This window comes from Tachypleus tridentatus, chromosome 4 (genome assembly GCF_004210375.1).
Source record: "Tachypleus tridentatus isolate NWPU-2018 chromosome 4, ASM421037v1, whole genome shotgun sequence".
Lineage (NCBI taxonomy): Eukaryota > Metazoa > Arthropoda > Merostomata > Xiphosura > Limulidae > Tachypleus > Tachypleus tridentatus.
The window spans coordinates 113,958,698-113,983,979 of NC_134828.1; the positions used below are offsets into that span (position 1 = coordinate 113,958,698).

Consider the following 25,282-nt stretch of genomic DNA (forward strand, 5'->3'; position numbering starts at 1 on the left):
AATCCGGGTTTCGATACCCGTGGTGGGCAGAGCACATATAGCCCATTGTGTAGCTTTGTGCTTAATTCAAAACAACAACAACACTGATGTGAATATTATGGTTAAAAATTAATAAAGACCTTCAGTGTGACATATTTATTACACACCTGGACTTAGACGTCTTGTGTTTTCTTCGTTTACCCGCTTTAAAAACACTCCTAAAATTATTCATTTAGGAGTATTTGAGTGAAAATATCTCTCACACACAGTTTCAAACAATTACCAATCCCCAGAATGTATAGAGATGAAATTACTTCATAAACTTGTAAACAGATAAATCTAAAGAAACTGTAAAAGACGAAACTTCTTACCTTGAATGTATCGTTTTTATCTAAATATTCTAACTTTGTATGAACATTCTACGTTTTACACGGGTTTCCAATTGACTTCTCATTTCTTGACAAGCCAGATGAGCTCCATGGTAGAACGAACGACTAATATAATGAAATCGTGGGCTCCTTGTTAGTAGTTTGACAGAGGCACCTATGTAGAATGATTTATCGATTGGCTGTTTGCTGCTTGGTGATATAGCTCACTACGCATTTGAAATAGACAACAGCTACTGTAACCTTCTCGTGCTTTCTCCACGAGCTAAGAACTAAGTTATAATGAAAAGTTGTAAGCAATGGTGACTTGTTGGTAAGGCCTAAGTTTTATGGTTACGTTGTATGTTAACAGCTGGTTTGTTTAAAATCTACACTTTTGACCTACATGATAAAACTTACTAAACCTTTCCGCTCATATATTTTCTTACCCTTCACACAAAATGTCCTCATTCTGTCTCTTTCTTGTCTGGTTACAATCAAGTAGATTGACAGACTTATAAATACACCAGCTTCATTATCGGAGAGAATTCATTAAAACTTTCAAACAACCTACAACTTGACCAACTTTCAGCAATGAATGTTCTCAGGTGATGCGGACAAACTGGCAGTGCCGTTAGAGGCTTGTTTGTTTGTTTGTTTGTTTTTGAATTTTGCGCAAAGCTACACGAGGGTTATCTGTGCTAGCCATCCCTAATTTAGCAGCGTAAGACTAGAGGGAAGGCAGCTAGTCATCACCACCCACTCATTAAAATCACGGGTTTGATTTCTCGAGATAAACAAAACGCATGCTACCCATCGTGTAGCTTTGCACTGAAAATAATCTAGCGGCAAAACTAACAAACTTCTCAGGCAATATATTGTAAAGTTTAACTCAGATGTGAAATAATATTAGACGCACACTTGGTTTTAGTCATAAAAATATAGGTATTTAGGCTTAATATTCAAACATACACTGTCCATACCCTAATGATACGCACTCACTGTTTATCATGCCATAGTTTGACTCTTTAGTTTAAAGCAAGAGAAACAAACACTTCAGTCATTAGTTCTTTCAGACGAAATTACCTTACAATAATTGAAAGTAAGTTTGTTAAATATTTAAGAAATGACATAACAAATAAAACGAGAAATCTAAGTTATCCATACGTTATTATCCATATAATAAATAGACATTATTATAAAAAAAACTAAGGTTGACAGTACTTATTATGACAATACAATCAGAGGCAGACATGAAATAGAACACGTTGTTCAATTTTAAATTCATAGACGCACGTGTTTTGGAAGAGACTATAAACTAGAATTAAACTGTAGTGAGTTTATGTTTCTTTATTAGTAACTTAGACATGATGATGGTTGTCATTATTCTCTTTAGAGTGAGTTACACATGACTACGGTAGTCTGTGTCAACTTATGTCACTTGTTATTACTTCATCCTTGTCTATTCTAAACAAACAGTTTACTCCAGCGTGTCAGATGTAACGTTATCCACTCAGAAAAATGAACTGCTAAAAATAACTGTAAAATTGCCCTATCGTCCTGGAAAAACTAGCCGTCATTCACGTCAAAGAGAATGTCTAATGATAGAAAAGAATGCATATGAGATATATTACCGTCCCTATGAATTAACTATACATAAGATATATGGTACTGTAGATAACTGTTCAGTTACAATAACTTCGTTAGGTATATGGTACCGTCGAGAAGTGTTCGGTTATGATAACTTTTTTACGTTAGATATAATGTACTGTAGAGAACTGGTTTGGTTTGTTTTGAATTTCGCGCAAAGCTACTCGAGGGCTATCTGCGCTAGCCGTCCCTAATTTAGCAATGTAAGACTAGAGGAAAGGCAACTAGTCATAACCACCTACCGCCAACTCTTGGGATACTCTTTTACCAACGAATAATGGGATTGACCATCATCTTATATCGCCTCCATGGCTGAAAGGGTGAGCGTGTTTGGTGTGACCCTCAGATTACGAGTCGAGTGCCTTAACCGCCTGGCCATGCTGTGCCTCGTAGAGAACTATCCAGTTACAATAACTTTCTACGTTAGATATATGGTACTTTCGCCCCCTGCTAGTACAGCGGTAAGTCAGGAGTTCGATTTATCTCGGTAGGCTCAGCAGATAGCCCTTTGTGGTTTTGCTATAAAAATACACAAACACATATAGCACTGTAGAGAACTGTTCATTCGCAATATCTTACTACGTGAGATATATGGTACTGTTGAGAACTGTTCAGTACAATAACTTTTTACGTTAGATATAATGTACCGTATAGAACTGTTCAGTTACAATAACTTTCTACATTAGATACACTATTGTTCTAGAAGTTTCTGTCGCACGTTATGTAACATAAAAGAGAATAGTTCTGTTATTTAAGGTGTGATGTAATAAGGCCTGGGCAGTTTGATCAAGTGGAACAGTTTCACCACCTTGTCTTGAAAGGTATATTCTTGTTCTATCAAAGCGTCACGTTCAGTCGACAGTTTCAACAAGGTCGTTCGCCACAGGTTCTAGAATTTCTTCTTATTCTTATATAAGAAATAAATAACAAACTGTACCTGAATAATGGAAAGTTCAACGAATCCAGTTATTGAATAAAACTGTGATAAGGATTTTTTTTTAAATTGGAAAGCACACTTCGACAATTTCTTAACCAACAGACATGCTATGGAACTCTCGGTGTCAAAAGTTTCATCAGAAAACACAATCAACAGCAAGGTTAAATCACTGTCATCTATGATGCTAAAATACTAATGGAAAAACCTGCATTGTAGAAAAAAGGCTAAAACCTGTTCCTATTCGACATAGAACAACCGGAACCCATTTGAGTCTGTTAACTTCGCGAAATTATTAATTTTACCATATAACTTCCTAAAAGTAATTCCTCTGTAGAAATTCTAAAATGGTCGCTGTACGATCAGGTTTACCAAACGAAAACTTTAAAACATTTTTTTTTCTGTTATTAATCCACCCTCACAGAGGGATTATAAATAAAAATACATTAATATTTCAAGAGGCCTGACATGGCGCGTAAGGCGTGCGACTCGTAATTCGAGGGTCGCGGGTTCGCGCCCGCGTCGCGCCAAACATGCTCGCCCTCCCAGCCGTGGGGGCGTTATAATGGTACGGTCAATTCGTTGGTAAAAGAGTAGCCTAAGAGTTGGCGGTGGGTGGTGATGACTAGCTGCCTTCCCTCTAGTCTTACACTGCTAAATTAGGGACGGCTCGGTACAGTGGGCTAACAGCCTACTCCCTTAAATACGTGTTGAAGAATCCGCAAGCGATTGCGGCCATATGTTCCTAGATGGAATCTAATGGTGATAACTAACTAATATTTCAAGACTTCTGATGAAAATGAGTATATTTAATAGTAAAATAATATTAGTAAGGGTAATTGCTTGAGATATATACACAGAAAATCAGAAGAAACAAAAGAAAAACACATTAAAATTACTACAAATCAAACAAAATTATCATTCCAAATTTCTGCAAAGTATATAACCCTGTTGTGGTCAACTTAAGAGACTGTTAGATATCTATAGTATTTATCGTAACTCTGGGCATTTATTAAGCTGACCACAACTCAGTTCTGGTTTCAAGATTTCATGTTACTTTTCACTGTTAGCGAACATCCTTCGTCAGTTTTCAGTTCTCACTGAATATATACCTGATTAGCACCAGTATTTTCCAGTTGACGTTGAACAGCTACTAAATTTTCGAAACATACGAGACATGAAAAAGTTTTTTTATATAAATTTGAATGAAATTCACAAATATCGACGAGAAATAATTAGTAATAGAAGTTTATATTATGCTTTTTCCGTGTTTAAAGCAGAAGACTAGAGAGAAACGGCCCCCCGCTAGAACAGCGGTATGTCTCCGGATTTACAATGCTAAAATCAGGGGTTCGATACCCCTCGGCGGGCTTAGCAGTTAGCCTGATTTTGCTTTGCTATAAGGAAAAAACACACACACACACAGATAAACGGGCTAAGAAAGAATAGTGATAAAGGAAATACTGAACCGGATGGACAAATGGACACTCATCCGCATTAAAAGTATCTGGTGATCCGCAAAGGGTGTTGCTCCCTTTCTTCACGCATGCTCAGAAAGCATTGGCTTTGGCGTAATCTGTACATTGCTAGAAACATATATATAAACGTATACTGTGAATACCCACTAAATATAGTGAAGAAAAACAATAAAATGTTAATTCGAATCGTTTTCTTTGACTGAACAAAATAGTTGCTTTACCAAAATTTCAAAATGTTCTCTGTTAATTTTGTTTGTAAAGACAAGATAAAGAGAAGACAGAAGCATGAAAATTATTTGGTTTGTTTGTTTTGAATTTCGCGCAAAACTACACGAGGGCTATCTGCGCTAACTGTCCCTAATTTAGCAGCGTAAAACTAGAGGGAAGGCAGCTAGTCATCACCACCCACCGCCAACTCTTAGGCTACTCTTTTACCAACGAATTGACCGTACCATTATAACGCCCCCACGGCTGGGAGGGCGAGCATGTTTGGCGCGACGCGGGCGCGAACCCGCGACCCTCGAATTACGAGTCGCACGCCTTAACCCACTTGGTCATGCTCGGCCTATGAAAATCGTATGCCCAGAGGAAGCGATGGTGAGCCAAGTTAACAGAGACCCGTATTATCATTTATTCCCGTACCAACATACGTTAAACAAGGACAAAAAATGACATCTAATGCACTAAACACACACAAATGTTCTTAATGTTGGAAGTTTCATATTTAAACACATGCAAAATGCTTTCTATGTCTTGATTGTCGAAAATTATGTTTTCATTCCGTTCAGTTTAAAGTTGTGTGATCACGTAATCAGAGTTCATTAAATATGTATAGATACATTTCTGTGTTCAAAAGAAAAACATGTTTCTAGATGGTACTGTTCCAGCAATTTTGACCTGACTATACCATACAACTCTGGAAAGAGCAAGCTTCTATTTAATAAACACAACAACAAATGGCATGTTAAAATGATCAAGTTCTCAGTTCACTCAGTCAACCATCTGTACCTCAGTGCTTCGCTAGGTATTCTAGATTCATTAGTCATTCAAATGACAATAACGTTTCTAATACCATTCCGCGAATATAAAGACGAACAAGGAAACAAATTTGTGTCGTTGGAAGTCCTACTACACTATTTAATTCTGTCATAATTCATGGTTCTTTTTCTTCAAAATGCGGTAATAAAGTAATACAAAGATATAAATTAAGGCAGGTCTTCCATATAAAACAGTACCTATCTAATGAAGCCCTTTCAACCGTAACTTCGTGTAGAGAGAGCTACGCAAACATGGCTTAATACAGGTATCGTTATGAAAAGCACGTCTACAAAGAAAACACAAAACCCTTCTAATAATTTCATTTCTCGGTTCATTAAGAGAAGTTTATGCTAGTTCGGATTCAATAATTCGACTAAGCGTTGCTCGCTGGAGCAGACGTGGTGTTTGAGAACATTGAGAGGAGAAGCGAAAGGTACAGGGCTAACTGATTGTATGAATTTGTATTTATATGAAACGAATCGAAATAACTTAGGAAAAGCTTCGAGCACAATTTTATTTTGTACAAGTTTAAAATGGAATTTCGAATTCATATATCACGAAAAATCAAGAACACGAAATGTATCACTAGCATTTCAATAGTCTCTTATCTAAATATTATTAATTTTAGTGTAGGTATTTGTTTAAGAATTTTCGCGAATAATCGTCCGTAATTTAAAACTGATAGACTGATGGGAAGACAGCTTCTCAGGGCCTCTAGAACCATCTACTGAGATACTTTTGTCTCACCAAATAGTAAGACTTCACTGTCACTCTTATTACAGCCATTTAACTACAAAGTATAGAGCATGTTTTTACTACGATTAAAACAGAGAACCACGAAAACTGCGGCTAACGACCTGAACGAATTGGTTTGTTTGGAATTTCGCGCAAAGCTACACGAGGGCTTTGTGCGCTAGCCGTTCCTAATTTAGCAGTGTAAGACTAGAATGAAGGCAGCTAGTTATCACCACCCACCGCCAACATTTGGGCTACTCTTTAACCAACGAATAATGGAATTGCCCGTAACCTTTATAACGGGTGAGAATGTTTGGTGTGACAGGAATTCGGATTACGAGTCAAGTGCCTTAACCATCTGGCCATGCCAGGCCCGACCCGAACGAGAAAGTAATCTTCTAGCCTTAAATAGTACAGACTAAAATACAGAGTATTTCATTATCTGAAATTGTCACTCTATGGCAGTCTAAAATACCTAACGCTTCCAGTATAGTAAAGTGGACACATTACTGTCAATATATTATATTACACCTAGAAATTCAAAATTTGACACTCTGCTATTATAAAAATATTTTATTTCAGCTTGAAACTCACAATTTTTAACATTTTTTTCAAACGATTATATATATATATAAATTACCTAAACCTGGGATTACACGTAACTCTTAAGTTTCTTTTAAATCCATGTTGTCTGACCAACACTATTCAGTGTAGCATCTTTTCTTCCTTTTGTGAATTGAAAGAAATAATAGATTTGTAAATAGAAAAACCGACGAGTAACTTGGATAGAAGTAGCCAAGAATTTTTGTATAGCTACAAGACGCGATAAAGCCATTATAGAAACGTGCTTTCTTCCACGATATAAAGACTGTCTAATCTCAATACGAATCCGCTTGCGTGGTTCTTAAGAGGACTCTCGCTGATTTCGTCTTTTCCTAAGGACCCCAGAAGTCCAAAATAAATATCGCAAGAACACTAGATTATGCTTTATCAAAGTAACTAATACATATTTACCCGCAAACAAATTGATAATGCGTAGCTTAATAATAGAATAGGATTATAAAACGTTATAATAAGCCTCAGTTTGTTTATTCCATTGTCAACAGACGTTGGGAAAAGATACACGAAGAAAAAACCTATACTAATACGAAGTTTTCATATAAGTGAGATAAAAGCACACAATGTCTTTGGATAAAGTTTATACTTTTGTCAGGTATGTTATTGTTTGTTTGTTTGATTTTTGGAATTTCGCACAAAGCTACTCGAGGGCTATCTGTGCTAGCCGTCCCTAATTTAGAGGGAAAGCAGCTAGTCATCACCACCCACCGACAACTCTTGGGCTACTCTTTTACCAACGAATAGTGGATTGACCGTAACATTATAACGCCCACACGACTGGGAGGGCTAGCATGTTTGGCGCGACGCGGGCGCGAACCCGCGACCCTCGGATTACGAGTCGCACTCCTTACGCGCTAGGCCATGCCAGGCCTTCAGGTATGTTAAAACTATGTAGAAATCTCTCCATTGTGGAGCAGAGCCAATACTTTTGTAAAACATCATATATTAATTTATATATTAGAATGATAGTCATGTGGAAGTTAAAAGAGAATTTAGCAAAAAACTAGAAAACTAACGAGCAGCTAAGCCTATATGTGTATTCCTTCGCTGTTGTATCTATAAACAGATTAAAGTAATACAGATTTACATAACAGAAAAAAGAAGATAAATGTTAAGGGATACGAAATAATAATTTTATAATCACAACCCAAGAAAGTGACACCTATTTTATATAATACTTAGTTTGTGTTTTGAATTTCGCGCAAAGCTACACGAGGGCTATCTTCACTAGCCGTCCATAATTTATTAGTGTAATACGAGAGAGAAGGCAGCTAGTCATCACCACCCACCGCCAACTCTTGGGCTACTCTTTTACCAACAAATAGTAGGATTGACCGTCACGTTATAACTACCCCACGGCTGAAAGGGCGAGCATGTCTGGTGCGACCGGGAGTCGAACCAGCAACCCTCGGATTACGAGTCGAGCTCCTTAACCACCTGACCATGCTGGGCCAATAACACTTAGTTTGAAAACGTATCTATTTGTTTCAGAAAAGTTTGTTTGATAAACATAAGTAAAAGTCACCAAAACTGTATTTTTCTCCATCGTGTTATGCCGGTCACGTGAAGATAATTATGAAAATGAGTTATTTCTCAATAAGAGAGCCGAAGGCCGCTTACAGGGTGTGTGTGTGCGTGCGTGTGTTTCCTTATAAAAAAGCCACATCGGGCTATATGCTGAGTTCACCGAGGGGAATCGAACACCTGATTGTAGCGTCGTAAATCCATAGACTTACTGCTGTATTAGAGAGGGATCCGCTTAGAGGGATCACTGTTTAACTACGCGAATAAATGTACAGTAATATGTTGTTTTTCAGTCAATAATTAGACGCTTAATTGACGTCACATAAGAGACGCTTAACGTTACAATGTATTTTGTCGTGATGTCCGTTAAACGTGCGCATGTCATGAATCACGAGAACAATTATGCGTTACGTGGACTACAACAGAGCACGACATATGAGCTTCAAAAGCAAGAAATAAAAGTATTTATTACTACTAATTTTGGTTTTATTTGCTCATGAAACAGAACCTTTTCGGGAACCCCCAAAAGAACTTCTAGTTTAGCAAAATACATTTTATTATTATTAATTTATTCAGTTTAGGATTTCTCTGAAAATGAACTCAAATAGTCAAATTATGTTCTTTTGTTTTTCGGTAACAAAAAGAAAAGAAACAAACTTTTAGGGAAAGAATGTAACGGTAGGGATGGCTAATATTAACATTTCAAAAAGAATGAAAACAAGAGAGTAGAGATGGATAATATAAGTCGTTCAAAAAGAATGCAAACAAGACAGTAGGGATGGCTAATATTAATCCTTCAAAAACAATGGAAACAAAATATAAGGAATGTCTAATATTAATAGTTCAAAATGAATGCAAGGAAGATAGTAGGGATGGCTAATATTAATCCTTCAAAAACAATGGAAACAAGATATAAGGGATGTCTAATATTAATAGTTCAAAAAGAATGCGAGGAAGATAGTAGGGATGGCTAATATTAATCGTTCAAAAAGAAGGCAAGGAAGATAGTAGGGATGGCTAATATTGACCCTTCAAAAAGAATGCAAGGAAGATAGTAGAGATGGCTAATATTAATCGTTCAAAAACAATGGAAACAAGATAGTCGAGATGGCTAATATTAACCCTTCAAAAAGAATGGAAACAGGATAGTACGGATGGCTAATATTAACCCTTCAAAAAGAATGAACGCAAGATAGTAAAGATGGTTAATATTAACCCTTCAAAAAAAATGGAAACAAGATAGTAAGGATGACTATTATTAATCCTTCAAAAAGAATGGAAACAAGAAAGTAAGGATGGTTAATATTAATTCTTCAAAAATAATGCAAACAAGATAGTAAGGATGGTTAACATTAGCCCTTCAAAAAGAATGAAAAGAAGATAGTAGGGATGGTTAATATTCTTCAAAAAGAATGGAAACAAGATAGTAGAGATAGCTAATATAAACACTTCAAAAGAATGGAAACAAGATAGTAGGGATGGCTAATATTAACCATTGAAAAAGAACGAAAGCACAATAGTAAGGATGGTTAATATTAACCCTTCAAAAAGAATGAAAGCAAAATAATATGGATGGTTAATATTAGCCCTTCAAAAAGAATGTAAGGAAAATAGTAGTGATGGCTAAAATTAATCGTTCAAAAAGAATGCAAGCAAGATAGTAAGGATGGCTAATAAAATAATCGTTCAAAAAGAATGGAAACAAGATAATAAGGACGGCTAATATTAATCCTACAAAAAGAATGCAAACAAGATAGTAGAGATGGCTAATATTAACCCTTCAAAAATAATGCAAGGAAGATCATAGGGTTGGCTAATATTAACACTTCAAAAGGAATGGAAACAAGAGAGTAACGATGTTTAATATTAATTCTTCAAAAAGAATGAAAGCAAGATAGTAGGGATGGCTAATATTAACCTTTCAAAAAGAATGAAAGCACAATAATAGGGATGGTTAATATTAACCCTTCAAAAAGAATGTAAGGAAAATAGTAGTGATGGCTAATATTAATCGTTCAAAAACAATGCAAGGAAGATAGTAGGGATGGCTAATATTAATCCTTCAAAAAGAATGGAAACAAGATAGTAGGGATGTCTAATATTAATAGTTCAAAAAGAATGCAAGGACGATAGTAAGGATGGCTATTAAAATAATCGTTCAAAAAGAATGGAAACAAGATAGTAAAGACGGCTAATATTAATCCTTCAAAAATAATGCAAGGAAGATCATAGGGTTGGCTAATATTAACACTTCAAAAAGAATGGAAACAAGATAGTAGGGATGGCTAATATTAGCTCTTCAAAAAGAATGGAAACAAGATAGTAGGGATGGCTAATATTAATGCTTCATAAAGAATACAAACAAAATAGTAGTCATGGTTAATATTACACCTCAAAAAGAATGGAAACAAGATAGTACGAATGGCTAATATTAATCCTTCAAAAAGAATGGAAACAAGATAGTACGAATGGCTAATATTAATCCTTCAAGAAGAATGGAAACAAGATAGTAGGGATGTCTAATATTAATAGTTCAAAAAGAATGCAAGGAAAATAGTAGTGATGGCTAATATTAATCGTTCAAAAGGAATGGAAACAAGAGAGTAACGATGGTTAATATTAATTCTTCAAAAAGAATGAAAGCAAGATAATAGTAATGGTTTATATTAACCCTTCAAAAAGAATGAAAGCAAGATAGTAAGGATGGCTAATATTAACCCTTCAAAAAGAATGTAAGGAAAATGGTAGTGATGGCTAATATTAATCGTTCAAAAATAATGCAAGCAAGATAGTACGGTTGGCTAATATTAATCGTTCAAAAAAATGCAAGGAAGATAGTAGGGGTGGCTAATAGTAATCCTTCAAAAAGAATGGAAACAAGATAGTAGGGATGTCTAATATTAACCCCTCAAAAATAATGGAAACAAGAAAGTAAGGACGACTAATATTAAAAGTTAAAAAAGAATGGAAACAAGATAGTAAGGAAGATAAATATTAACCTTCAAAAAGAATAGAAACAGGATAGTAAGGAAGGAAAATATTAACCTTCAAAAAGAATGGAAAGAATATAGTAAGGATGGCTAATATTAATATTTAAAAAGAATAGAAACACGATACTAAGGATGGTTAATATTAATCCTTCAAAAATAATAAAAACAATATAGTAAAAATGGTTAATATTAGCCCTTCAAAAAGAATGAAAAGAAGATAGTAGGGATGGTTAATATTCTTCAAAAAGAATGGAAACAAGATAGTAGTGATGGCTAATATTAAGCCTTCAACAAGAATGGAAAGAACATAGTAAGGATTGCTAATATTAATCCTTCAAAAAGAATGGAAACAAGATAGTAAGGAGGGCTAATATTAATCGTTCAAGAATAATGCAAGGAAGAAAGTAGGGATGTCTAATATTGGCCCTTCAAAAAAAATGACAGTAAGATACTATGGATGGCTAATAATAATAGTTGAAAAACAATGCAAGGAAAGTAGTAGTGATGGCTAATATTAATCGTTTAAAAATAATATAAGCAAAATAGCAGGGATGGTTAATATTAACCCTTCAAAAATAATGCAAGGAAGATCATAGGGCTGGCTAATATTAACACTTGAAAAAGAATTGAAACAATATAGTAGGGATGGCTAATATTAACCTTTCAAAAAGAATGACAGCAACATAGTAAGAATGGTTAATATTAACTCTTCAAAAAGAATGGAAAGAAGATAGTAGGGATGGCTAATATTAATCCTTCAAAAAGAATGGAAACAAGATAGTAATGATGTCTAATATTAATAGTTCAAAAAAATGCAAGGAAGATAGTAAGGATGGCTAATAAAATAATCGCTCAAAAAGAATGGAAAGAAGATAGTAAGGAGGGCTAATATCAATCCTTCAAAAAGAATGGAAACAAAATAGTAGGGATGGCTAATATTAACCCTTCAAAAAGAATGAACGCAAGATAGTAAAGATGGTTAATATTAATCTTTCAAAAAGAATGGAAACAAGATAGTAGGGATGTCTAATATTAATAGTTCAAAAACAATGGAAACAAGATAGTAAGGACGGCTAATATTAATGCTTTAAAAAGAATACAAAAAATAGTAGTCATGGTTAATATTAAACCTCACAAAGAATGGAAACAAGATAGTAGAGATAGCTGATATCAACCCTTCAAAAGAATGGAAACAAGATGGTACGGATGGCTAATATTAACCATTGAAAAAGAACGAATGCAAAATAGTAAGGATGGTAATAAAAACGTTTAAAAAAAGAATGAAAGCAAGATAGTAGGGATGGTTAATATTAACCCTTCAAAAAGAATGAAAGCAAAATAATAGGGATGGTTAATATTAACCCTTCAAAAAGAATGGAAACAAGATAGTAAGGATGACTATTATTAATCCTTCAAAAAGAATGGAAATAAGAAAGTAAGGACGGCTAATATTAAAATTTCAAAAGAATGGAAACAAGATAGTAAGGAATTAAAATATTAACCTTCAAAAAGAATGGAAACAAGATAGTAAGGGAGGAAAATATTAACCATCAAAAAGAATGGAAAGAATATTGTAAGGATGGCTAATATTAATCTTTAAAAAGATTAGAAACAAGGTAGTAGGGATGGTTAATATTAATCCTTTAAAAATAATGAAAACAATATAGTAAAAATGGTTAATATTAGCCCTTGAAAAAGAATGAAAAGAAGATAGTAGTGATGGTTAATATTCTTCAAAAAGAATGGAAACAAGATAGTAGTTATGGCTAATATTAACCCTTGAAAAAGAATGGAAACAAGATAGTAAGGATGGTTAATATTAGCCCTTCAAAAAGAATGAAAACAATATAGTAAAAATGGTTTATATTAGCCCTTGAAAAAGAATGAAAAGAAGATAGTAGTGATGGTTAATATTCTTCAAAAAGAATGGAAACAAGATAGTAGTTATGGCTAATATTAACCCTTGAAAAAGAATGGAAACAAGATAATATAGATGTTTAATATTAACCGTTCAAAAAGAATGAACGCAAAATAGTAAAGATGGTTAATATTATCCCTTCAAAAAGAATTAAAGCAAGATAGTAGGAATGGTTAATATTAATCTTTCAAGAAGAATGGAAACAAGATAGTAAGGATGGCTAATATTAATCGTTTAAAAAGATATCAAGGAGGATAGTAAGGATGACTTATATTAATTGTTGAAGAATAATGCAAGGAAGATAGTAGGGATGGCTAAAAATAATGCAAGCAAGATAGTAGGGATGGCAAATATTAACTCTTCAAAAATAATGCAAGGAAGATCATAAGCTCGCTAATATTAACACTTCAAAAAGAATGGAAACAAGATAGTAGGGATGTCTAATATTAACCCTTAAAAAGAATGGACACTAAATGGTAGAAATGGTTATTATGAAACCTCAAAAAGAATGGAAACAAGATAGTAAGGAAGGATAATATTAATTTATCAAAAGAATGGAAACAAGATTTTAAGGAGGGCTGATATTAACCCTTGAAAAGAATTGAAACAATATACTAAAGGCTGCTAATATTAATCCTTCAAAAGAATGGAAACAAGATAGTAAGGACGGCTAATATTAATCCTTCAAAAGAATGGAAATAAGAAAGTAAGGACGGCTAATATTAAAATTTTGAAAAGAAAGGAAACAAGATAGGTAGGCAGAAAAATATTAACCTTCAAAAGAATGGAAAGAAGATAGTAGGGATGGTTAATATTCTTCAGAAAGAGTGGAAACAAGATAGAGAGATGGCTAATATTAATCCTCCAAAAGAATGGAAACAAGATAGTAACGATGGTTAACAGTAATCCTTGAAAAGAATGGAAACAAGATAGTAGAAATAGCTAATATTAACCCTTCAAAAGAATGGAAACAAGATAGTAGGGATGACTAATATTAACCATTCAAAAAGAACGAAAGCAAAATAGTAAGGATGGTTAATAAAAACCTTTAAAAAAGAACGAAAGCAAAATAGTAAGGATGGTTAATAAAATCCTTTAAAAAAGAACGAAAGCAAAATAGTAAGGATGGTTAATGTTAACCCTTAAAAAGAATGGAAAGAAGATAGTAGGAATGGCTAATGTTAACCCTTCAAAAAGAATGGAAACAAGATAGTAGGGATGGCTAATGTTAACCCTTAGAATGGAAACAAGATAGTAAGGAAGGATAATATTAATCTATCAAAAAGAATGGAAACAAGATAGTAAGGATGGCTAATATTAACCCTTGAGAAAGAATTGAAACAAGATACAAAAGACTGCTAATATTAATCCTTCAAAAAGAATCGAAGCAAGATAGTAGAGGTGGCTAATATCAATCCTTGAAAATGGATGGAAACAAGATAGTAAGGGTGGCTAATATTAATCCTTCAAAATGAATGGAAACAAGGTAGTAAGGATTGCTTATATTAATTCTTCAAAAAAATGGAAACAAGATAATAAGGATGGCTAATAATAATCTTTCAAAAAGAATAAAAGCAAAATAATAGCGATGGTTAATATTAACCATTCAAAAAGAATGCAAGGAAAATAGTAGTGATGGCTAATATGAATCGTTCAAAAATAATGGAAACAAGTTAGTAAAGATGGTTAATATTAATACTTCAAAAAGAATGGAAACAAGATAGTAGAAATAGCTAATATTAACCCTTCAAAAGAATGGACACAAAATGGTAGAAATGATTAATATTAAACCTCAAAAAGAATGGAAACATGATAGTAAGGAAGGATAATATTAATTTATCAAAAAGAATGGAAACAAGATTTTAAGGAGGGCTGATATTAACCCTTGAAAAAGAATTGAAACAATATACTAAAGGCTGCTAATATTAATCCTTCAAAAAGAATGGAAACAAGATAGTAAGGACGGCTAATATTAAAATTTTGAAAAGAAAGGAAACAAGATAGGTAGGAAGAAAAATATTAACCTTCAAAAAGAATGGAAAGAAGATAGTAGGGATGGTTAATATTCTTCAGAAAGAGTGGAAACAAGATAGAGAGATGGCTAATATTAATCCTCCAAAAAGAATGGAAACAAGATAGTAACGATGGTTAACAGTAATCCTTGAAAAAGAATGGAAACAAGATAGTAGAAATAGCTAATATTAACCCTTCAAAATAATGGAAACAAGATAGTAGGGATGACTAATATTAACCATTCAAAAAGAACGAAAGCAAAATAGTAAGGATGGTTAATAAAAACCTTTAAAAAAGAACGAAAGCAAAATAGTAAGGATGGTTAATAAAATTCTTTAAAAAAGAACGAAAGCAACATAGTAAGGATGGTTAATGTTACCCCTTAAAAAGAATGGAAACAAGATAGTAGGAATGGCTAATGTTAACCCTTCAAAAAGAATGGAAACAAGATAGTAGGGATGGCTAATGTTAACCCTTAGAATGGAAACAAGATAGTAAGGAAGGATAATATTAATCTATCAAAAAGAATGGAAACAAGATAGTAAGGATGGCTAATATTAACCCTTGAGAAAGAATTGAAACAAGATACAAAAGACTGCTAATATTAATCCTTCAAAAAGAATCGAAGCAAGATAGTAGAGGTGGCTAATATCAATCCTTGAAAATGGATGGAAACAAGATAGTAAGGGTGGCTAATAAAATAATCGCTCAAAAAGAATGGAAAGAAGATAGTAAGGAGGGCTAATATCAATCCTTCAAAAAGAATGGAAACAAAATAGTAAAGATGGTTAATATTAACCCTTCAAAAAGAATGAAAGCAAGATAGTCGGGATGGTTAATATTAATCTTTCAAAAAGAATGGAAACAAGATAGTAAGGATGACTATTATTAATCCTTCAAAAAGAATGGAAATAAGAAAGTAAGGACGGCTAATATTAAAATTTCAAAAAGAATGGAAACAAGATATTAAGGAAGAAAAATATTAACCTTCAAAAAGAATGGAAAAAAGATAGTAGGGATGGTTAATATTCTTAAAAAAGAATGGAAACAAGATAGTAAGGATGGTTAATATTAGCCCTTCAAAAAGAATGAAAAGATGATAGTAGGGATTTTTAATATTCTTCAAAAAGAATGGAAACAAGATAGTAAGGATGATTAATATTAACTCTTCAAAAATAATGAAAGTAAGATAGTAGTGAAGGCTAATATTAATCTTTCAAAAGGAATGGAAGCAAGATAGTTAGGGTGGCTAATATTAATCGTTTAAAAAGAATGGAAGGAAGATAGTAAGGATGGCTTATATTAATCGTTCAAGAATAATGCAAGAAAGATAGTAGGGATGGCTAATATTGACCATTTAAAAAGAATGAAAGTAATATACTAGTGATGGCTAATATTAATCGTTCAAAAAGAATGAAAGCAAAATAGTAAGAATGGTTGATATTAACTCTTCAAAAAAAATGGAAACAAGATAGTAGGGACGGCTAATATTAACCCTTCATAAAGAATGGAAAGAACATACTAGGGATGTCTAATATTAACCCTTAAAAAATAATGGACACAAAATGGTAGAGATGGTTAATATTAAACCTCAAAAAGAATGGGAACATTATGGTAAGGATGGCGAATATTATTCCTTCAAAAAGAATGATAACAAGATTGTAAGGATGACTAATATTAATCCTTCAAAAAGAATGGAAACAAGATAGTAACGATGGTTAACAGTAATCCTTCAAAAAGAATGGAAACAAGATACTAAAAACTGCTAATGTTAATCCTTAAAAAAGAATCGAAACAAGATAGTAGAGGTCGCTAATATTAATCCTTCAAAAAGAATGAAAGCAAAATAGTAGTGATGGCTAATATTAATATTTGAAAAAGAATGGAAACAAGACAATAGGGATAAAACTTGTATAACTCCTACATTTTAACACAGGCAAGAGTTAACATAGATCAATATAGATAAATAAGTTGATTTCCTCCTATTTGTGCCAGTACACTGTGTGTCTCTACTATTATGCAGGTTTAGTGCAAAAACCATTGATATTAGCTATCCTTATGTTTGCTTTCTTTTTAAAATGTTTTTAGTTCACTATTTTTCTGTTTATAATCAACGTCTAAATCCCATGAGGTATCTACTGTAATATTTATTGTTTATCTATTATTGGCTTATAATCCCTGTTTTACCCTGTACTTACGTTTTTTGATGGAACACCAAATTTATGTAAAGAAATGAAATGTCAAGGGGTAATAGTAACATTGTTTGCCCTAGAATTAATTTTATCTTGTTTTATATTAGTCTGGGTACTAATACTTATAAAAGTGGATACACCCTTTGTTACTTCAATAAATTAGGTTGACACTACTGTTGTGCTTTTGACGTAAAAGAGAGATAAAACCAATACATTGAAACCATTTGATTTGATATCTACAGAGATATCCAGAACGTATGACTTAGTCGTTTCATAGACATTGTTATAAAATAAAACACTGTATAGTTTCGTAAAGTTCTGACATCCTCTGAGTAGATATTTACAATACCACTTCGAGCCATTCCTACAAAGGCAGTGCTGGCTAGATTTCGTTAAAAATTACACATGTAAAAACGGCTCGTTTGGGTTGAGAAAATATTGTATGTGGAGGAGTGAACAACGTTTGGACCTCCTTCGGTCATCGTCAGGTTCGCTCCTCTACGTAAGGTATTTTCTCAACCCAAACGAGCCGTTTTTATATGTATATTTCTCTACAAGTGGGTTTTCTCGACATCACTGATCATTAAAATAATTGTTTGTGCTGATCTCTTCTAGCGGATTTATTCTGAATTAATTAATATAAACATTGGAGAAATTGTTTGTCCGAATTAACTCTGGCAAATATTTTTCGAGATATTTAGAACGCCCAAATCAGCTTTGGCCAACAACTGATATGGTTAAAACCAAAACGAAACACACATTGTTTATGTGTTATTCTTGTAGTTTTTAAGACAACACATGTTGTTTATGTGTTATTCTTGTAGTTATCAAGACAACACACATTTGTTATGTGTTATTCTTGTAATTATCACGACAACACACGTTGTTTGTGTTATTCTTGTAGTTATCAAGACAACACACTTTGTTTGTGCTATTCTTGTAGTTATCATGACGACACACGTTTGTGTTATTCTTGTAGTTATCAAGACGACACACGTCGTTTGTGTTATTCTTGTAGTTATTAAGACAACACACGTTGTTTATGTGTTATTCTTGTAGTTATCAAGACAACACACTTTGTTTGTGTTATTCTTGTAAATATCAAGACGACCACGTTGTTTATGTTATTCTTGTAGTTATCAAGACGACACACGTTGTTTGTGTTATTCTTGTAGTTATTAAGACAACACACGTTGTTTATGTATTATTCTTGTAGTTATCATGACGACACACGTTGTTTGTGTTATTCTTGTAGTTATCAAGACGACACACGTTGTTTGTGTTATTCTTGTAGTTATCAAGACAACACACTTTGTTTGTGTTATTCTTGTAGTTATTAAGACAACACACGTTGTTTGTGTTATTCTTGTAGATATCAAGACGACACACGTTGTTTGTGTTATTCTTGTAGCTATCAAGACGACACACGTTGTTTGTGTTATTCTTGTAGTTATCATGACGACACACGTTGTTTGTGTTATTCTTGTAGTTATCATGACGACACACGTTGTTTGTGTTATTCTTGTAGTTATCAAAACGACACACGTTGTTTGTGTTATTCTTGTAGTTATCAAGACAACACACTTTGTTTGTGTTATTCTTGTAGATATCAAGACAACACACTTTGTTTGTGTTATTCTTGTAGTTATCAAGACATCACACTTTGTTTGTGTTATTCTTGTAGTTATCAAGACAACACACGTTGTGTTATTCTTGTAGTTATGAAGACGACACACGTTGTTTATGTGTTATTCTTGTAGTTATCTAGACGTGTAATATCACTGATGTTTTAGTTTTGTATAGATGAATGAATAATGCGTTTTTATTAGCTTAGGTTACCGGATTACAATAAATACATTTTCATCTGAGAGTATGCATATTTTGCCTCAGAAAAGATTGTTGCATAAATTTTCAAAAAACTGTCAATTTGCGATGGTATGACATTACTACCTACAAAATGGCAAAGAATAAAAAAATGTAGTTCTAATATATGTGACATGATTTTATGTCAGGCGTATTTGTTTTTGTTTGTTTGTTTTTGAAATTCGCACGAAGCTACTCGATGGCTATCTGTACTAGCCGTCCCTAATTTAGCAGTGTAAGACTTGAGGGAAGGCAGCTAGTTATCACCACTCACCGCCAACTTTTGGGCTACTCTTTTGCCATTGAATAGTGGGATTGACGGTACATCATAATGCTCTCACAACGGAAAGGGCGAGCATGTTTGGTGCGACGAGGATTCGAACCCGCGACCCTCAGATTAAGTGTCGAACGCCTTAACCCACCTGGCCATGCCGGCTCTATGGTTGACCAGAAAACAAGATTTATCTTAGTTCTAAATCCACGCGCTAAGCTCGCAATATAAAATAGTTCACACTATAATGAAGTGCTGTAAATAAATGTAAAATTAATAGCGCACGTTAAACATCTTAAACCGTATTTTTAATAAAAGAAATTTCAACTATTATCTGTTTACTTCATACAAGATGGCTGAGTTCTTACCACTAGGAAATCACAGCGCCACTGTGAGTATAAATTAAGTCTTTAGTGGAAACTTAATAATAAAATATTACTTAAAAAGTAACATAACAGAGACTGAGTTGTTATTCAGAAAAGTAAAGCCATGTATTGTTCTTATTTAGAGGACAATGAAGCGATGGCCATATGTAGAGTCTCGTTAAAAGTATCCACAACGTATTTTAATTTAGCACCTGTGAAAACAGACAATTATATTAGTTTGATTTTTGAGTTTAGAAGATTTAAAGACGCTGACATTCAAGAAAGTTAAGAACATATTAAACGTTCAGGTAATTAGGGGATGAAATTCTCATGGTGCACGAAAGTTACCATGATATATGTTGCGTGGTGGTGTTTAACTTTTTCCTTTATCCGCTAAACAAATCTAAAATCAATCCCTCAAAAATACAGTTGGAAAGCGACAAAAGTTCGCCATTTAAGGTTATGAGAAACTAGATAACAAATTCAATGTAGCTCTGTGACCACATGTCAAAATTCACTGTTTTCGATAAATGTGAATACTTTGAAAAGAATGGAACAACACGAGCCGTTCATTAGTCACTGGACTGCTCGGCACCAGTTTTTCTTGATAAGAAAAGTCACCAAACCTGGAACTGCAAATGTGCTGAAGTGATGAGAGCCTCTTTACCCAATTTGAAAATGGTAACCAGTTATGGGTTTGAAGATAACCAGACGAATATTTCTACTGAACTGTGTCGTGTAGTTGTGATGGATTGTTTGTTTGTTTGTTTTGGAATTTCACACAAAGCTACTCAAGGGCTATCTGTGCTGGCCGTCCCTAATTTAGCAGTGTAAGACTAGAGGGGAGGCAGCTAGTCATCACCACCCACCGCCAACTATTGGGCTACTCTTTTACCAACGAATAGTGGGATTGACCGTCACAATATAACGCCCGCATGGCTGAAAGGGCAAGCATGTTTGGCGCGACGGGGATGCGAACCCGCGACCCTCAGATTACGACTCGCACGCCTTAGATGTGAAGGATCGCAATAAGAGTATATTCATGTCACTATGTGTAAAATTTATCTAAAAAGTTTAAACAGCAACAGAACATAAAAACAAACAGTACAGGAAACACGATAACAGGCTGATCCAATGTTCCAATGTTAGAACATAAAAACAAACAGTACAGGAAATACGATAACAGGCTGATCCAATGTTCCAATGTTAGAACATAAAAACAAACAGTACAGGAAACACGATAACAGGCTGATCCAATGTTCCAATGTTAGAACATAAAAACAAACAGTTCAGGAAACACGACAACAGGCTGATCCAATGTTCCAATGTTGTTGTTTTTTTCACAGAAATATTTCTATTTATCTAAACCCAAAATACTTGAATTTGAGATGTTCCAGAAACTATTTAGACACATGTATTTTCAGCTTATGCGATATATATATGAATTAAACAGCTTGGTCAAAAGGGGCTGTCTGGCAAGCTAACCCTAAGGCCACGCCCGAACAAAACTAAGCATTATATTAGCAAGATAAAAGTTTGACTTCGAGAAAACCGTAATAAGCAATATCAATTTTCGAGTTATTGAAAAACGAATAATTTGTAATTTAATATAAATTTATAAATGACCAACTAATAAACGCCATAAAAGAACTGGCCATTTCTTCCATTTCAATCTATCGCTTTCCCAAATGTGATAAACTGGAGATCAGAAAGGTACCAATCGACTCAGGTGTCTTTCCACTGACACTGCTTATTCTATCTAATAATTTGCTATTGATTTCTATTTAATAATATACATAACATCAAATCTTTTGGACTCGTTTCGTATGCAGTACTTTTAACTGGTGAACTGGCCCGGCATGGCCAGGTGGGTTAAGGGGTTCGACTCATAATCTAAGGGTCGTGGGTTCGAATCCCCGTCGCACCAAACATGCTCGCCCTTTCAGCCGTGGGAGCATTATAAAACGACGGTCAATCCCACTATTCGTTGGTAAAAGAGTAGCCTAAGAGTTGGCGATGGGTGGTGATGACTGGTATCAATGGGTTGGGATCCTGCATATAAAGTTCTAAAGCTATCTTGCAAACTTCTGTGGTTAGGACTTCTGTGAAGAGGGAGATTACATCAAAACTGACCATTAAGGCTTTATGATTTAGTTGATAAAGAATGTATTTAAAGTTAAAAAGTCTTTGAAAAAGGAGCCAGCTGATGTTACATATTTAGAAAATGTCCACGCAATATATTTACTGAGGTTGTACTTAAATGATTCATAGGTCGATATTAGGAGTCGTAGTAGACAGTCGGGTTTGTGAGGTTTGAAAGTGCGATATGGTTGTGGTGTGCGTAAGTCTGTCTTTTGTAGGTAAGAATAAATGTTTTCTGATATTGTGTTGTTTTTTTTTTCATCTGTAGTAATATTTTGTTGAACTAGTTTTCATGTGTTTTAGTTGGATTTTTGTTTAGTAGTTTAAATTTGTTTGTATTTGACAAGATGTTGTTAACTTTTTGAATGTATTCATTTGTGGTCATTATAACTATAGTATTGCCTTTATCTGATTTTAGAATTTTGATGTTGTTGTCTTGTTTTACGTTGTCTATGGAATTAATATCTTTCTGTCTGAAATTGTTTTTCAGATTACTTATCTGTGAAATTATGTTGACAGTTTTGTGTGAAAATTCTTTGAAAAAGTTGTTTAATATAATGTTTTCAGGTGTTTCAGGGAAAGAGATGTTTTCAGTTTTACCTGAAATGTTAGGTTGTTGGTTGTCGGTGGAATTGTTGTTGAAGTTATCTTCTACCTGGTGGTTGCTTTTCGTTATTTTGTTGGTGTTTTCAGTTTGTCTAGAGTGGATCACCAGTCTTCTAGCTTGGTTTTCCGGATCACCAGTCTTCTTGCTAGGTTTTCCGGATCACCAGTCTTCTAGCTAGGTTTTCCGGATCACCAGTCTTCTAGCTAGGTTTTCCGGATCACAAGTCTTCTAGCTAGGTTTTCCGGATCACCAGTCTTCTAGCTAGGTTTTCCAGACAGGCTTTCATTTCGATGGATGGAATATTTCTATGTGTTACTGTAAAGTTGAGTCTTTGTTGAGTAAATGTATTTATTCATTGCTTTATTTTCGGTCGGATCTGTTAATTACAAGTTTTGTTGGTGGTTCATCGTGTAGGTGTCTTTTTTTATTGTTGACACCTTAGTTTATCTAATTTCTTGTTGTTGACACCTTAGTTTATCTGGTTTCTTGTTGTTGACACCTTAATTTATCTAGTTTCTTGTTGTTGTCACCTTAGTTTATCTAGTTCCTTGTTGTTGTCACATTAGTTTATCTAGTTCCTTGTTGTTGTCACCTTAGTTTATCTAGTTCCTTGTTGTTGTAACCTAAGTTTATCTAGTTTCTTGTTGTTGTCACCTTGGTTTATCTAGTTCCTTGTTGTTGTCACCTTAGTTTATCTACTTTCTTGTTGTTGTCACCTTAGTTTATCTAGTTTCTTGTTGTGGTGGACCTTAGTTTATCTAGTTCCTTGTTGTTGACACCTTAGTATATCTAGTTTCTTGTTGTGGTGGACCTTAGTTTATCTAATTTCTTGTTGTTGTCACCTTAGTTTATCTAGTTTCTTGTTGTGGTGGATCTTCTTTTCCTTGTCGTTCTTGTTATTATGTTGATTGATGTTGCGTTGTTCGAGTCCATAAATGTCCGGTTGAATGCAGCAGGCCAGTTGATAGTCTAGATTCATTGTTTTGTTTCTGTATGTCATTTAGTTATTTATGTTTAACATGGCTTTTAGTAGTTTTTTTCTGTAAAATTCTTCGACAGTTTTATCGTCACAAAGTTTGGGATTAGTTTTCCTTTCTGCATTGTTGGACGAAATAAATGTTATTTCTTCTATTAACATATTTTTTTTGGTTTAAGTTACTTAGTTTCGTTAGGATCGCACGAGCGTTTACGGTTAACAATGGCGTAATGTAGGTAAGTTTAGGCATAATGGAGTTTAAACAGATAACACAGTACACAATGAAACACTATAGACTTCTCGGGTAATCGCCATAGTGAAGTAATTGATAATAATAAGAAACCCTATTAAAGTGAAAATGTATTCTCAAGATGGCTGATATGAGTATTAAAACTTTAATTAAAATAAAGTACAGAGCAACGTTTCGACCTTCTTAGGTCATCTTCAGTTTAACAAAGAGAGGGTTTGCAGTTGACCGTTGCATGATAGCAAAATAATGACAAACCGAGTACAGAATTTACTTTATAAGCAAGCATCTTTAAACTACCCATCCAATAATAATGGTTAACAGGTATATAGAAATTGTCGTATCAGTTATAGAGCAACGCTGGAAGTATTATATTTTAAATTCAGTATGTAAAGAACTCTTGTTTGAGTATAGTTTCGTGTAATTTTTGTCCAAACATTTGTGTTCCTTACGGGCATTTTTTTTCGTAACCTCTTTAACACTATACGTTTTAGAATAACCTACTCACTCCAGGACTGTGTTTCTGGATTCTCACTTTAAAATAGTTTATATTTGCATGTCTTTGTTGCTTGGGAGTCCTCAAGTTGTGAATATAAAAATATTTTTTTAAATATATGTATTACTTCATCCCACGTTAAGGTTCTACCTTATATATAGAGAAATTTATCAGAAATATACTCTAGTAAGGCATAAAGACTTGTTCATTAGTGTTCAGTGAACATCAGTGTATATTATTATGATATAATTGTATGTGGAATATACAAATAATTTATATTTTTAGTTATATGAATAAACTATTTCCAATAAGTTAACTTGAGCGGCTCCGAATTTTTTCTTCGACTTCAAATACCAGCCAGTTTATTATTATTATCTGTCAATTGTTTCTCCAATGTAATATATTTTACGTCGCCTGGTGGACAGCGGTAAATATTCGGTCTACAATGCTAAAATCAGGGTACGATTCCCTCCGTGAACACAGAAAATAGCCGATGTGGCTTTGCTGTAAGAAAAAAAACACACACACCATATTTCATTCTGTTAATTTTAATTTCAATCCAGACTTATAAAGCTACAAAAATAAAGCAATAATAATAAGGAAATTGAATACTTAATCAAATGTTTAAATCCAACACTTGAAGACGCTATTGGACATGAAGCATAACTCTTCTTTACGATATCTTGGAATACTTCACACTTAAGTTCATGTATTAATATTTAAATACACTTACGGATGGTTAAGCACAGTTACATGAATGATTTGTTTATTATTTTGTAGTGATCGCAGTGGCTGGAAATTGCGCGTTAAATCCCAGGCACCATAGTTGAAATATTTGACCCTTACATATTTGGTTCATTTCGAATTCCTAATAATTTCTC

General features: G+C 33.8%; 1 protein-coding gene and 1 long non-coding RNA gene across 6 annotated transcripts in view; one reads left to right on the forward strand and one right to left on the reverse strand.

Annotated features, from left to right (window-relative positions):
- Positions 1-978, reverse strand: part of LOC143249907 (uncharacterized) — a 53,842-nt gene extending 52,864 nt beyond the window's left edge. For both annotated transcript variants that reach the window (XM_076500515.1, XM_076500514.1), the window contains exon 1: positions 351-978. The gene's annotated coding sequence lies outside the window, so the exon portion shown is untranslated. The remainder of the gene's footprint in view (positions 1-350) is intronic.
- LOC143249908 (uncharacterized) overlaps positions 1-25,282 on the forward strand; it is a 75,044-nt gene that overhangs the window by 24,646 nt on the left and 25,116 nt on the right. The gene's annotated exons all lie outside the window — the stretch shown is intronic.